Raw genomic sequence first — 16265 nt, forward strand, 5'->3', positions numbered from 1 at the left:
AACCATCATTATCATATTTCCCAGCATTGCTGTATTGCAGGTTGATTTTAAATTGTTTGTTTTAATATCTATGTTTTTATATTGCATTGATTGATTAATTCATCTTATACTCCTCAAATATAAATGAAATACATTCTTTAAACTAATCCAATATGCTACTTGGATTTATTGCACCCATTACTGAAATGGTTGTTCCAGTTTAGATGCTATAGGTAGTCTCGTATTTCAGTCTTCTGAGGAGTTCGATTGCTCAGTAGGAATTGAAGAACGAAAGATAATGCGGATGATGAAGATGATGAAGTGGATTCTGAATACAATAGCGGTAGAATCAAGGAGAATTTGAGTATTGTCCAAAAGAATGGAGAACGGAGCGAAGTTGTGTACAGTCGTGGCCAAAAGGTTTGAGAATGACACAAATATTAATTTTCACAAACTCTGCTGCCTCAGTTTGTATGATGGCAATTTGAATACCCATCCACGACCCATTGTCAATGCCCTGGCTGAGGGAAGGAGGTTCTCACCCAAGATTTGATGGTACATGGCCCTGTCCATCGTCCCTTTGATGCGGTGAAGTTGTCCTGTCCCCTTAGCAGAAAAACACCCCCAAAGCATAATGTTTCCACCTCCATGTTTGACGGTGGGGATGGTGTTCTTGGGGTCATAGGCAGCATTCCTCCTCCTCCAAACACGGCGAGTTGAGTTGATGCCAAAGAGCTCCATTTTGGTCTCATCTGACCACAACACTTTCACCCAGTTGTCTTCTGAATCATTCAGATGTTCATTGGCAAACTTCAGACGGGCATGTATATGTGCTTTCTTCAGCAGTGGGACCTTGCGGGCGCTGTAGTATTTCAGTCCTTCACGGCGTAGTGTGTTACTAATTGTTTTCTTGGTGACTATGGTCCCAGCTGCCTTGAGATCATTGACAAGATCCTCCCGTGTAGTTCTGGGCTGATTCCTCACCGTTCTCATGATCATTGCAACTCCACGAGGTGAGATCTTGCATGGAGCCCCAGGCCGAGGGAGATGGACAGTTCTTTGTGTTTTTTCCATTTGCGAATAATCGCACCAACTGTTGTCCCCTTTTCACCAAGCTGCTTGGCGATGGTCTTGTAGCCCATTCCAGCCTTGTGTAGGTCTACAGTCTTGTCCCTGACATCCTTGGAGATCTCTTTGGTCTTGGCCATGGTGGAGAGTTTGGAAGCTGATTGATTGATTGCTTCTGTGGACATGTGTCTTTTATACAGGTAACAAGCTGAGATTTGGAGCACTCCCTTTAAGAGTGTGCTCCTAATCTCAGCTCGTTACCTGTATAAAAGACACCTGGGAGCCAGAAATCTTTCTGATTGAGAGGGGGTGAAATACTTATTTCCCTCATTAAAATGCAAATCAATTTATATCATTTGTGACATGTGTTTTTCTGGATTTTTTTGTTGTTATTCCGTCTCTCATTGTTCAAATAAACCTACCATTAAAATTATAGACTGATAATTTCTTCATCAGTGGGAAAACGTACAAAATCAGCAGGGGATCAAATACTTTTTTCCCTCACTGTATGGTAATTAATGGCACTGCCAAGGTAGAGAGAATGTCCAGAAATATAGAAATCATATTGGATGTGGCGGAGCCGTTCCTGGGTTTGAAAGATTTCTCAGCAAAGGAGTTACATGGAGTATTGACACAAGACGTACCACCCTCTCAAGTCCTAGAGCCTGAGAAGGGAGGTATGGAGAATTATAAGGAGGAAGAAGTGGGAGTTTTTTTTTTTTGGCAATGTACTATTTTTATTGGGGTGGATTAAGTTAGTTTCACTATTACGTACTGATTTATGTTTTATTTTAGTATTTTTTTTGGTTTCAACCCATCCAGTTGGTGGCGGAAATACACCTTTTGGGGTTGTAGTCCGCCACAAAACCCACAGAAGAAGAAGAATTTCAGTCTTCTCAACCCTGGCAGTCATTTTGAAGGCAGGTTGCAGGTGATCAAAAAATTCTGAAGGTTGGATATCCCCACTTTGGCTCAATTTCAATAGGAATTACACATCACTTTGCAAGTCAGCATAATGTGACAGATTGTGTGAATTATCCAACATGTTGGGTTGTTCGGATTAACCAAACATGAGTTAATTTAACCATCAATTGGTTTTTATTCACTTTCATGCTGGGTTGACCAAGCAGCTGGAGCTTTTTTAATACATTACTTTCAGGAGGCGTGGCTTTTATATGGTTATTTTTGGCCACCTGTGAGAGTAAATAACAATGCTGTTGGTCCTGTCGGCTTCATCAATAAGTGCATTGATGACATTGTCCCCACAGTGACTGTACATACATATCCCAAACAGAAGCCATGGATTACAGGCAACATCCGCATCGAGCTAAAGGCTAGAGCTGCCGCTTTCAAGGAGCGGGAGACTAATCTGGATGCTTATAAGAAATCTCGCTATGCCCTCAGACGAACCATCAAACAAGCAAAGCATCAATACAGGATTAAGATTGAATCCTACTACCCCAGATCTGACACTCATCGGATGTGGCAGGGCTTGAAAACTATTATGGACTACAAAGGGAAATCCAGGCTCACATCAACAGCATCCTTCTGGACACCCTAGACCCACTCCAATTTGTATACCGCCCCAACAGATGACGCAATCTTAATCGCACTCCACACCGCCCTTCTCACCTGGACAAAAGGAACACCTATGTGAGAATGCTGTTCATTGACTACAGCCCAGGGTTCAACACCCTTAGTGTCCACGAAGCTCATCATTAAGCTAAGGACACTGGGACTAAACACCTCCCTCTGCAACTGGATCCTGGACTTCCTGACGGGCCGCCCCCAGGTGGTAAGAGTAGGCAACATCAGTCTGCCACTTAACACTGGGGCCCCTCAGGGGTGTGTACTTAGTCCCCCCCATATTCCCTGTTCACCCACAACTTCGTGGCCAAACATGACTCCAACACCATCATTAAGTTTGCTGACGACACAACTGTGGTAGGCCTGATCACCGCCAACGATGAGACGGCCTATAGGGCGGAGGTCAGGGAACTGGCAGTGTGGTGCCAGGACAACAACTCTCCCTCAATGTGAACAAGACAATGGAGGTGAACAGGCCCCCATTAACATCGACAGGGCTGTAGTGGAGCGGGTCGAGAGTTTCAAGTTCCTTGGTGTCCACATCACCAACAAACTATCATGGCCCAAACATACCAAGACAGTCGTGAAGAGGGCGTGACAAAACCTTTTCCCCCTCAGGAGACTGAAAAGATTTGGCATGGGCCCCCAGATCCTCAAAAGATTCTACAGCTGCACCATCGAGAGCATCCTGACCGTTTGCATTACTGCCTGGTATGGCAACTGCTCGGCATCTGACCATAAGGCGCCACAGAGGGTAGTGCGAATGGCCCAGTACATCACTGGGGCCAAGCTTCATGCCATCCAGGACCTATATAATAGGCGGTGTCAGAGGAAAGCCCATAACATTGTCAGAGACTCCAGTCACACACGTTATAGACTGTTTTCTCTGCTACTGGCAAGCGGTACCGGAGCACCAAGCCTAGGACCAAAAGGCCATTAGACTGCTGAACAATTCATAAAAATCGCCACTGGACAATTTACGTTGACATCCCCCTTGTACACTGCTGCTACTCGCTGTTTGTTTGTTACCTATGCCGATTACCTCAACTAGCCTGTACCCCTGCACACTGACTCGGTACCGGTGCCCCCTGTATATAGCCTCGTTATTGTGTTACTTTTTATTATTACTTTTTATTTTAGCATACTTGGTAAATGTTTTCTTCTTCTTGAACTGCACTGTTGGTTAAGGGCTTGTAAGTAAGCATTTCCCGGTAAAGTCTACACTTGTTCTATTCGACGGATGTGGCAAATAATGTTAGATTTGGTCATGATAGGTTTGTTCAACTACAATGTTCAATTTTCCTTGAATATTATTGCACATTACACATTAATATTATATTTTGTAGTAAAGTGGTTACTATCCCATTGGAGACATCACATTGGAATATTGAGTGTAAGACCACAAAATAAGGCCTTATGAAATACACATAGTTTTATGTTAAATCATAACATTTTAATGGCAACATTCACTTGGGATCTCACTTGGTGAATTCCATAGGACCTAAAATGGTTGAACTCAAACACCTTCTCTGTCACTAACAAATTCAGTCATGGGTAACTCCACAATTCACTTGAAAGTCAAGGCACTCTGGGAAATATGCAAATAAAGCATTACACTTAGCAGTGTGTTAATTTGTCACTGTTCAGTGTCTATACGGGGTAAACACTTTCAGTGTTAATTTAACACTGGGAATTTGCTGTGTACAGTTCAGTGGAATTATCACTGAATGCTTTTTAGGTAATGGTAGAACTTAATGCCCAAAGTTAATGCCTGAATGGTTTAAAATTCTCCTGAAATTATTCAAGCTATGCAATGTATATATCCTACATTTCAAAGTGCATGCAGATTTTGACAACATGAAATCGTACAAAAGTCCTCAGAAGTTCAAACAAGGCCTGCAAAAACTGTTTGACCAACTACAGTCAGACTCTTCTCTCAAAACAATGTTGAGAATGCAAGACGTTCAGTAGCTACAGTATGTGGCCTGCCCATAGGGCCTGTCTCGATGCTCCTTGGGCTAGCCATTTTCTGGGGTTAGGGCCCGTCTCTGCTCCTAGGGCTAGCCATGGTCTCAGGTTAGGGCCCGTCTCTGCCCCTAGGGCTAGCCATGGTCTGGGGTTAGGGCCCGTCTCTGCTTCTAGGGCTAGCCATGGTCTGGGGTTAGGGCCCGTCTCTGCTCCTAGGGCTAGCCATGGTCTCAGGTTAGGGCCCGTCTCTGCCCCTAGGGCTAGCCATGGTCTGGGGTTAGGGCCCGTCTCTGCTCCTAGGGCTAGCCATGGTCTGGGGTTAGGGCCTGTCTCTGCTCCTAGGGCTAGCCATGGTCTTGGGTTAGTATTGTGTGTCACAATGTGAGCATGAATATATCAGCTCAAGTGATCTTTAAAAGGGTATGCTGTAGGAAACAGAAACCCCACAGCAGCTTACACTGCAGCACTGTGAAACTGATCTACTTTTACAATACAACACATTAAATTATTTTGTTATCTCACGTGTTTACTTTCTGTCATTTATACCTGTATTATAGCTTAAAAGCAGGCCACACACCATTTTACAGTACACATTGTCTTCTCTGTGCATATTCACAGGACACCGACTGATCAGTCTGACCGTTTGTTATACATCCATAATGCTGTCCATCAGGTGGGATGACCCATAAGACGGTGTTACTGTATAAGACAGCTTATACCTTGAACCACTTGAACAGTGTGCATTTCCTAATTTCTCCCCATCCACCCTTCCTCCATGGGTGGCTCCAGGGAGGGGCTGTGCTGAAGCCCCTCAAGCATAGGCCTAGCACTCCCATTAGCAGCCCAAAAACAAATGTATTAGCATGTACGCCATATACTACATGGCCAAAGGTATTAGTGAATTTGTCTATTTCAGCCATAGCTAGGCACACAGCCATGCAATCTCCGTAAACCAACATTGGCAGTAGAATGGCCCGTACTGATGAGCTCAGTGACTTTCAACATGGTACCATCGTAGGATGACACCTTTCCAACAAGTCAGTTTGTATTTTCTTTTGCCCTGCTAGAGCTGCCCCGGTCAATTGTAAGTGCTGTTACTGTGAAGTGGAAACGTCTAGGAGCAACAACGGCTCATCTGCGAAGTGGTAGGCCACACAAGCTCACAGAACGGGACCGGCGAGTGCTGAAGCGCGTAGCGTGAGGAGCAGTGGAAACACTCTCTGGAGTGATGAATCACTCTTCTCCATCTGGCAGTCCCACGGACGAATCTGGGTTTGGCGGATCCCAGGAGAACGCTATCTGCCTTAATGCATAGTGCCAACTGTAAAGTTCGGTGGAGGAGGAATAATGGCCTGGGGCTGTTTTTCATGGTTCGGGCTAGGCCCCTTAGTTCCAGTGAAGAGAAATCTAAATGCTACAGCATACAATGACATTCTAGACAATTTTGTGCTTCGAACTTTGTGGTAACAGTTTGGGGACGGCCCTTTCCTGTTCCAGCATGACAATGCCCAGGTGCACAAAGCGAGGTCCATACAGAAATGTTTTGTCAAGATCGGTGTGGAAGAACTTGACTGGCCTGCATAGAGCCTAACCTCAACTCCATCGAACACCTTTGGGATGAATTGAAACGCCGACTGCGAGCGAGGCCTAATCACCAACCTCAGTGCCCAACCTCATTAATACTCTTGTGGCTGAATGGAAGCAAATCCCCGTAGCAATGTTCCAACATCTAGTGGAAAGCCTTTATCAGAAGAGTGGAGGCTGTTATAGCAGCAAATGGGGGACCAACTCCATATTCCTGCCCATGATTTTGGAATGAGATGTTCGATGAGCAGGAGTCCACATACTTTTGTAAATGTAGTGTAGATTGCAAGCTCCCAATAGCTACCCCAGTGAAACATTTCTGGTGCCGCCACTGCCCTGTTTTGCTTCCATCCCCTCTCAAGAGACATCCGCTGCCAAATGGGAACTTTTCCCCTCACCACACACACCTGTAGCATTGTAAAGAAGTTTGCATACCAGGAGTATTGACAACGACTGGAAGTGAGCAGAAGGTCAAAGCCAGAGGGTGGAGGGGTACCTCGGCAGAGGAAACAAACTCGGAAACAATGAAAATAAATCCAATAAATCTTACTTGCTATGCATTGTCTTGTTTTCTATTATGAGAGGAAAGGGGAAAATCACTGTATGCATTTTTAAGAGGGCCCCTCTCCTTATTTCTATTCCATTTCATTCCTTAGCCTCAGATTTTGAGCGACCTCTGATAATCTTGCAGAGGTGAATGCAGTCATTCGCCTGAAACCTGAATACGGAAAAGAGATTGCACAGAAAGGCACAGAGGGAGGTATGAAGTACAGGTGTTGAATATTAGAGTATGCACATTTCATTAGAGGGTAGAAGTCTGAGTGTAAGATGTGGCCCGAAATATATTTTTTAAAGTCTTTATTTTAAGTGTTATCCTGAGTAGTAAAAGCCTTACCTTGTCTGTGAATGGAATTGAAATAAAAGGGAAAAATACCCTTCTGGTAGATTCAGTGTCATGAGATTCCCCAGGTACTGCTGCTCTTTCCGTGTACCAGTTCCGGAGGTCTACGTCACCGGCCTTCTAGGCGTCACTGAACTGTCTCATTACGTACACCTGATTCCAATTCTCCCTGATTAGTAATTGTATATATGTGCCCTCTGTTCACCATTGTCTTGTTGGTTATTGTTTCCATGTCTGTTGGTCTGTGAGTACCTGTGCTTTGACGTTTCGGCTTTCGTGCTGCTTGTATTGTGCACTTGTTATTACGGGTCTCGTCCTGTCTATTGTTGTGCATTTGTTATTACGGGTCTCGCCCCGTGTAGTGTATTGCGGGTCTTGTCCCGTGTATTTATTAGAGGTTTTACATCGCTCTTTTGTTTGGGTTACATCCCTGTGTTTTTGTATAAGTGTTTGTTTTGGGCTTCGTCCCCGTGCCTTTTCATGGCATGTTGTATATTTTGGGTGGAGTATTAAACCCCGCTATTACGAATTCCTGCGCCTGTCTCCAATCATTTATACAACGTGACATTCAGCATCTGATCAAAAGAGCACACAAAGGAGAGAGAGCTATCTACTGTATACCCTGCTGAAAAAAACAGCATAGACCAGCATACATTTCAAGCTGGTCCATTCTGGTGTATGCCTGTCAGATGCTGGTCTAGCTGTTTCTGCTGGCAGACCAGCCTTTGTTGTGTTTTCGCTGGTGACCAGGCTTCGTTGTGTTTTCACTGGTGATCAGCCTTTGCTGTGTTTTCACTGGTGATCAGCCTTTGCTGTGTTTTCACTGGTGATCAGCCGTTCCTGTGTTTTGGACATTGGTGGTGACCAGCATAAGCTAAAGCAAAACCAGCACCAAGTCACAATGTGATGTCTTGCAAAGTGATGTTTGATTCATTATTGGAATCCAACCAGCTTGGATTCCCACAATCTGCATTCCGAATGACTGCAAGAAAACCACACCCATGATTATCATATTTCTCAGCATGTTATATTGCAGTTAGATGTTTTGAATTGTTGGCTTCAATATCTGTGTTTTTGCATGTACAGTGGGGGAAAAAGGTATTTGATCCCCTGCTGATTTTGTATGTTTGCCCACTTACAAAGAAATGATCAGTCTATAATTTTAATGGTAGGTTTATATGAACAGTGAGAGACAGAATAACAACAAAAAATCCAGAAAAACGCATGTAAAACATTTTATAAATGATTTCCATTTTAATGAGGGAAATAAGTATTTGACCCCTCTGCAAAACATGACTTAGTACTTGGTGGCAAAACCCTTGTTGGCAATCACAGAGGTCAGACGTTTCTTGTAGTTGGCCACCAGGTTTGCACACATCTCAGGAGGGATTTTGTCCCACTCCTCTTTGCAGATCTTCTCCAAGTCATTAAGGTTTCGAGGCTGACGTTTGGCAACTCGAACCTTCAGCTCCCTCCACAGATTTTCTATGGGATTAAGGTCTGGAGACTTGCTAGGCCACTCCAGGACCTTAACGTGCTTCTTCTTGAGTTACTCCTTTGTTGCCTTGGCCGTGTGTTTTGGGTCATTGTCATGCTGGAATACCCATCCACGACCGATTGTCAATGCCCTGGCTGAGGGAAGGAGGTTCTCACCCAAGATTTGACAGTACATGGCCCCGTCAAATGATGCGGTGAAGTTGTCCTGTCCCCTTAGCAGAAAACCTCCATGTTTGACGGTGGGGATGGTGTTCTTGGGGTCATAGGCAGCATTCCTCCTCCTCCAAACACAGCGAGTTGAGTTGATGCCAAAGAGCTCCATTTTGGTTTCATCTGACCACAACACTTTCACCAGTTGTCCTCTGAATCATTCAGATGTTCATTGGCAAACTTCAGACGGGCATGTATATGTCTTCTTGAGCAGGGGGACCTTGCGGGCGCTGCAGGATTTCAGTCCTTCACGGCGTAGTGTGTTACCAATTGTTTTCTTGGTGACAATGGTCCCAGCTGCCTTAAGATCATTGACAAGATCCTCCCGTGTAGTTCTGGGCTGATTCATCACCATTCTCATGATCATTGCAACCCCACAAGGTGAGATCTTGCATGGAGCCCCAGGCCGAGGGATATTGACAGTTCTTTTGTGTTTCTTCCATTTGCGAATAATCGCACCAAATGTTGTCACCTCACCAAGCTGCTTGGCGATGGTCTTGTAGCCAATTCCAGCCTTGTGTAAGTCTATAATCTTGTCCCTGACATCCTTGGAGAGCTCTTTGGTCTTGGCCATGGTGGAGAGTTTGGAATCTGATTGATTGATTGCTTCTGTGGACATGTGTCTTTTTTACAGGTAACAAGCTGCGGTTAGGATCACTCCCTTTAAGAGTGTGCTCCTAATCTCAGCTCGTTACCTGTATAAAAGACACCTGGGAGCCAGAAATCTTTCTGATTGAGAGGGGATCAAATACTTATTTCCCTCATTAAAATGCACATCAATTTATAACATTTTTGACGTGTTTTTCTGGATATTTTTGTTGTTATTCTGTCTCTCACTGTTCAAATAAACCTACCATTAAAATTATAGACTTATCCTTTCTTTATCAGTGGGCAAACATACAAAATCAGCAGGGAATCAAATACTTCCCCCCCCCACTGTACATTGATTGATTCATTAATAATCCATTAATTTATCTTATGCTTCACAAATGTTCAATATGTTCTAAACTAGTCCAATGTGTTTGTTGGACTTATTGCATCTGTTACTGAACTAGTTATTCCAGTTTAGATGGTTTAGCTAGCCTCAATTAGTTTTATTCTAACCCTGGCAGTCATTTTGAACGCAAATTGTGGGTCAATAAAAGTTAAAATTGTTGCATATCCCCCACTCAGACTGGATTCCAAGAATTAGAATTCACTTTGCAAGCCAGTATGGATGCTGGTTTTGTGAGTGACAAGGAAAAACACAACGAAAGCTGGTCACCAGTGAAAACACAACGAAGGCTGGTCACCAGTGAAAACACAACAAACGCTGTGTCACGAATTCCACCGAAGGTGACTCCCCTGCCTGCTCGGGCGGCGCTCTGCGGTCGTCGTCACCGGCCTACTAGCCGCCGCTGATCCCTTTTTCCTTTTCGTTTGGTATGTCTTATTGTTTGCACCTGTTCTTCATTTGGTTCTCTTGATTTATGGTTATTTAAGCCTGTTTAGCCCGCCCAGGTTTGTGCGGGATTATTTGCGTCAGTGTGTTTGTTATTGGATGTGCTGGCGATCGTATAGTGTTGTTTTATGTGCGTGCTGTGCGCCTGTTGTTTTTGGGCACCTCGCATTTTCACGCCGGTTGTGTTGGCGTCGACCGTTTTTGTTGTGTTAAGGAATAAACACTTTATCTCCTTACCTCTGCTCTCTGCGCCTGACTCCTACCACCACTCCTAGCATTTACTGACAGAATCCCGCACCAGCTATGGAGTCAGCAGGAGCAGCCTCCCCTCCTCTCCCATCGATGGAAGAACGGGTCCTCCATCATACCACCATTCTCCACCTAATCGGCTCAGATGATGGAGAGGATGGACCGATGGGAGAGGAGTGGCCTCCCTACCGCATCCCCAGCACCAACTCCCCCCCAACAGTTACCCCTCCACCGGCGTCCGGAACCGGAGCCTTGCGCCTGGCTCTCCCCAGGGAGTACGATGGAGCGGCGGCTGGGTGCCAGGGGTTCCTGCTACAGTTGGAGTTGTACCTGGCTACCGTTCGTCCGACTCCCTCGGGAGAGGAGAGCGTAAGCGTCCTCGTCTCCTGCTTAACGGGACGTGCCCTGGAGTGGGCCAACGCAGTGTGGTATGGCCCAGACTCGGCAAGGGATCACTACCCCGAGTTCACCCGCCGTTTCCGGGCCGTGTTCGACCACCCAGCAGAGGGCCGGGCGGCAGGTGAACGGCTGTTCCACCTGCGGCAGGAGACGAGGAGCGCACAGGACTTTGCTCTGGAGTTCCGGACCCTGGCTGCTGGAGCGGGGTGGAACGACAGGGCCCTGATGGACCACTATCGTTGTAGCCTCCGGGAGGACGTCCGCCGGGAGCTAGCCTGTCGGGACACCACCCTCTCACTGGATGAACTAATAGACATGTCCATTCATCTCGACAACCTGCTGGCTGCTCGCGGGCGTCCGGACCGGGCCCTGTTGGTTCCACCTCCAGGTCCTCCAGCTCCCATCCCTATGGAGCTAGGGGAGGCCGCGTCCAGGGGAACTGGAGGAGGAGGTTCCTCCTGTACCCAGTGTGGTCGGAGAGGACACACTACCGACCGGTGCTGGGGGAGCTCCTCTGGGAATCGGGATGGCAGGCGGAGCACTCCTCGTTCACCTCAGGTGAGTAAGCACCAACCTCACCCAGAGCTCCCTGTTGGTCATATGTTCGTTTTAGTAACTTTCCCCTTGTTTTCTCCCTCTTTCCAGCATAAGGCGCTAGTCGATTCAGGCGCAGCTGGAAACTTTATGGATCGTGGGCTTGCCTTAAGGCTAGGGATTCCCCTGGTGTCGTTGGACCAACCTTTCCCCGTGCACTCCTTAGATAGCCGACCATTAGGTTCAGGACTGGTCAGGGAGGCCACGGTGCCACTGGACATGGTAACGCAGGGGGATCATGGGGAACGGATTAGTCTCTTCCTCATTGATTCGCGTGCGTTTCCGGTGGTGCTGGGGATTCCCTGGCTGGCCAATCACAATCACAATATTTCGTGGAGACAGGGGGCTCTCAGAGGGTGGTCAGAGGAGTGCTCAGGCAGGTGTAAGGGAGTTTCCATCGGTGCGACGATGGTGGAGAGTCCAGACCAGGTTTCCACTGTGCGCATTCCCTCAGAGTATGCCGATTTGGCTATCGCTTTCTGTAAAAAGAGGGCGACCCGATTACCACCTCATCGACGAGGGGATTGCGTGATAAACCTCCAGGTAAACGCTACACTTCCCAGGAGTCACGTGTACCCATTGTCACAGGAGGAGACGTTGGCTATGGAGACATATGTCACGGAATCTCTGAGACAAGGGTACATTCGGCCCTCCATGTCACCCGTCTCCTCGAGTTTCTTTTTCGTGAAGAAAAAGGATGGTGGGCTGCGTCCGTGCATTGATTATCGAGGTCTAAATTCTATCACAGTAGCGTTTAGTTACCCGCTACCTCTCATCGCTACAGCGGTGGAATCATTTCACGGCGCGCGTTTTTTCACGAAATTGGACCTCAGGAGCGCATACAATCTGGTGCGTATCCGGGGAGGAGACGAGTGGAAAACCGCATTCAGTACCACATCGGGCCACTATGAGTACCTCGTCATGCCGTATGGGTTAAAGAATGCTCCAGCCGTCTTTCAATCCTTTGTTGACGAGATTCTCAGGGACCTGCATGGGCAGGGGGTGGTGGTGTATATTGATGACATCCTGATCTATTCCGCCACCCGCGCCGCGCATGTCTCCCTGGTGTGCAAGGTGCTTGGGCGACTGCTGGAGAATGACCTGTACGTTAAGGCTGAGAAATGTGAGTTTTTCAAACGAGCCGTTTCCTTCCTGGGGTATCGCATTTCCACCTCGGGGGTGGTGATGGAGGATGACCGCGTTAAAGCCGTGCGTATTTGGCCGACTCCGACCACGGTAAAGGAGTTGCAGCGGTTTTTAGGGTTTGCCAATTACTACCGGAGGTTTATCCGGGGCTTTGGTCAAGTTGCTGCTCCCATTACCTCACTGCTGAAGGGGGGTCCGGCACGCTTGCGCTGGTCAGCAGAGGCGAACAGAGCGTTCAGTCGCCTGAAGGAGCTGTTTACCGACGCTCCCGTGCTGGCTCATCTGGATCCCTCTTTGGCATTCATAGTGGAGGTGGACGCGTCCGAGACTGGGGTGGGGGCCGTGCTATCACAGCGCTCGGGCACGCCACCCAAACTCCGCCCGTGCGCTTTCTTTTCCAGGAAGCTCGGGCCGGCGGAGCAGAAATATGACGTGGGGGACCGGGAGTTGTTAGCTGTGGTCAAGGCTCTGAAGGTGTGGAGACATTGGCTTGAGTGGGCTAAGCACCCTTTCCTCATCTGGACTGACCACCGTAATCTCAAGTACATCCGGGCAGCTAGGAGACTGAATCCACGTCAGGCCAGGTGGGCCATGTTTTTTACCCGTTTCCGGTTCACGATCTCTTATCGGCCAGGTGCACAGAACACGAAGGCCGACGCACTGTCCCGCCTATATGACACCGAGGAGAGGGCCATCGATCCGGCTCCCATCATTCCAGCGTCGTGCTTGGTAGCTCCGGTGGTATGGGAGTTGGACGCGGAGATCGAGTGGGCGTTACGGTTGGAACCTGCACCATCGCAGTGTCCGGCAGGTGTCCAGTACGTGCCGCTTGGTCTCCGTGATCGATTGATTCGATGGGCCCATAATCTCCCCTCTTCGGGTCACCCTGGGATCGAGAGGACAGTGCGGAACCTGAGGGGAAAGTACTGGTGGTCCACCTTGGCCAAGGACGTGCGGTTGTATGTTTCCTCCTGCTCGGTGTGCGCTCAGAGCTAGGCTCCTCGACACCTGCCTAGAGGGAAATTACACCCCCTCCCCGTTCCACAGCGGCCGTGGTCGCACTTGTCAGTGGACTTCCTCACTGACCTTCCCGTCTCTCAGGGGAACACCACTATCCTGGTCGTTGTGGATCGGTTCTCGAAGTCCTGCCGTCTCATCCCGTTGCCCGGTCTCCCTACAGCTCTGCAGACTGCGGAGGCCCTGTTTACCCATGTCTTCCGGCACTACGGGGTGCCCGAGGACGTCGTTTCTGATCGGGGTCCCCAGTTCACATCCAGAGTTTGGAGGGCGTTCATGGAACGTTTGGGGGTCTCGGTCAGCCTGACCTCGGGTTTCCACCCCGAAAGTAATGGGCAGGTGGAGAGGGTGAACCAAGAGGTGGGTAGGTTTCTAAGGACGTATTGCCGGGACCGGCCCAGGGAATGGGCGAGATACGTCCCATGGGCAGAAATAGCCCAAAATTCCCTACGTCACTCATCGACCAACATGTCACCGTTCCAGTGCGTGTTGGGCTACCAGCCGGTCCTGGCTCCATGGCACCAGAGCCAGACCAAGGCTCCTGCGGTGGAGGATTGGGTGCAGCGCTCGAAGGACACTTGGAGAGCCGTCCAAGACGCACTCACTAAGGCGAGTGGACGGCAGAAGAGCGCTGACCAGCACCGCAGTGAGACCCCTGTGTTTGCACCAGGGGATCGAGTCTGGCTCTCGGCTAGAAACCTGCCCCTCCGCTTGCCCTGCCGGAAGCTGGGCCCGCAGTGCGTAGGGCCGTTTAAAGTCCTGAGGAGGATAAACGAGGTGTGTTACCGGTTACAACTTCCATCTTACTACCGTATTAACCCCTCGTTTCATGTGTCTCTCCTCAGGCCGATGATGGCTGGTCCCATGCAGGAAGGTGAGGTGCCGGAGGTTCCTCCACCCCCGCTGGACATTGGGGGGTCCCCGGCGTATAAGATACGCGCCATTCTGGACTCCAGACTTCGGGGGGGGCCTACAGTACCTCGTCGACTGGGAGGGGTACGGCGCGGAGGAGAGGTGCTGGGTACCTAGGAAGGACATTTTGGACCCCCCACTACTGAGGGAATTCCACCGCCTTCATGGGGATCGCCCTGCGCCTCGTCCTCCGGGTCGCCCTCGAGGCCGGTGGCGGCGCGCTGCAGGAGCCGCGCGTCAGGAGGGGGGTACTGTCACGAATTCCACCGAAGGTGACTCCCCTGCCTGCTCGGGCGGCGCTCGGCGGTCATCGTCACCGGCCTACTAGCTGCCGCTGATCCCTTTTTCCTTTTCGTTTGGTATGTCTTATTGTTTGCACCTGTTCCCCATTTGGTTCTCTTGATTTATGGTTATTTAAGCCTGTTTAGCCCGCCCAGGTTTGTGCGGGATTATTTGCGTCAGTGTGTTTGTTATTGGATGTGCTGGCGATCGTATAGTGTTGTTTTATGTGCGTGCTGTGCGCCTGTTGTTTTTGGGCACCTCGCATTTTCATGCCGGTTGTGTTGGCGTCGACCGTTTTTGTTGTGTTAAGGAATAAACACATTATCTCCTTACCTCTGCTCTCTGCGCCTGACTCCTACCACCACTCCTAGCATTTACTGACAGGCTGGTCACCAGCCTATCCTGATCTATGCTGTTTTGTTCAGCAGGGTATCCTGCAGGTTATCCCTGAGTGAGGATAAGACAATTGTCACTGATACTGCCGATGTCCATCTGAGATAGTCAATTTTAACGACAGCTGAGTGATTCAATACCATCAATTTTTTTCCTTCACAACTAGGGTTGTGGCGGTCATGACATTTTGTCAGCAGGTTATTCTCAAGCAAATACTGTAACTGCCGGTCTCACAGTAATTGACCATTAATTAATATAAACACATTTAGCATCTCTGGGCTTCCACGCATAACCTACAATCCCCTGATGCAGACCTTTGGAACATCTACATTTTGAAGTCTAAAACATCCATGTAATATAGCCTACACCATCACAATAAATTCATTTTGTATTTTAGACAGGTCTAAAGAAACATGATATGAGGAAAATATAGTCTATTTCAGAAGAACAGAATAGCATAGTCAGAGTTGTCCTTATGTTAGGCCCTGATCTGGCCATATGACTTTGGGCTACACTAGTTAATTTAGCAGACAAGATTAGCTTAGAATTCCGTGGCATTCTTTTATAGTATGCATAATACAATTGAACATAGCTGAATAAAATAAAAAGGATGTTTTCTCTGAAAGGTTTCTGACGGAGTGCGCACATGCGGCCATTCTGTGTTGAGTGGTTAACAAAAAAGCAGGTCTTCCTATATGCTTAATTTCGAGTTATTTATGCAGCTTTAGTTGTTATCAAAACATAAAGCCCAATATTTGTATTTTTAATACATTCTAAGGCTGCATGATGCAACTCCTATGATGATTTGAAAAAAAGTTGCATGAAAGGCATGAGCTCTGCTTAGTTTTTTTGCGCAGGCTGTACACACTTCATCAGTCTCTCATTCACAATTTGACAAGCACTTGATAATGCCTCAAATTTCCCGGTTGCATCACCTTTGTGGCGTCGTAATGCCCCCTAAAAAAATCCATGCCTTTTGTGACGAGTGGCCGTTGTGCCTTTGGGCTGAATATAATAATTATAATTCCCTTCTCCCGG

The sequence above is a fragment of the Salmo salar genome, chromosome ssa01 (genome assembly GCF_905237065.1).
Source record: "Salmo salar chromosome ssa01, Ssal_v3.1, whole genome shotgun sequence".
In the NCBI taxonomy this organism is placed as follows: domain Eukaryota; kingdom Metazoa; phylum Chordata; class Actinopteri; order Salmoniformes; family Salmonidae; genus Salmo; species Salmo salar.